The sequence below is a fragment of the Galeopterus variegatus genome, unplaced genomic scaffold (assembly GCF_000696425.1).
Source record: "Galeopterus variegatus unplaced genomic scaffold, G_variegatus-3.0.2 Scaffold4228, whole genome shotgun sequence".
NCBI classification, from domain to species: Eukaryota; Metazoa; Chordata; class Mammalia; order Dermoptera; family Cynocephalidae; genus Galeopterus; species Galeopterus variegatus.
In genome coordinates, this window is record NW_007730339.1 from 10135 (window position 1) to 10749 (window position 615).

The following is a 615-nucleotide window of genomic DNA, read 5'->3' on the forward strand; positions in this document are numbered from 1 at the left end:
TTCATACTGGCTGTATACCCCTTACCACAAATTTAAAACTACATGATTTGACTGCAAGAACTGTGACATTGTAGCCTTGTAATCTTGGCCCTGAAGGCTTCATTTTACCTTAGGAGTCAAGAGACTCTAAAAGTTTTCTAATAAAAATTAGTGTAAAATATGCAATAAACATTACCTGTGGTATACACCATCTGCTGTTGAGGGTGCATAAAAGGTCCTATGCAGAAGGTTACAATTAATATAGATTATTGTTTTCCTCCTTTTCAACTGAATTATCTAGTACAGACACCATGTGCCATTACAGCATTTGTTTTGGTGACCTAGGATATGGCTATGGTAGAGATGGATACCGCTGTTTCTTCCATTCTTGCTGTGGGAGATTCAGGTCCTATAAATTCTGAGGAACTTCTACCACAACCCAAATGATTGGACTCCTCCTGTGTTTCACTGGCTCTGGCTCTGCTTCCAGGGTTCTTTAGTTGGAATTCTAATATCCCAATACGAGCCAACCCAATCTCAGCCTATAGGAATGGTAGGAGCAGGGAAGAGGAATTCCTGATTTGTCATGTTTAATCTTTATTGGTTAAAATCATTTGAAATATGTTGTGATTTAAA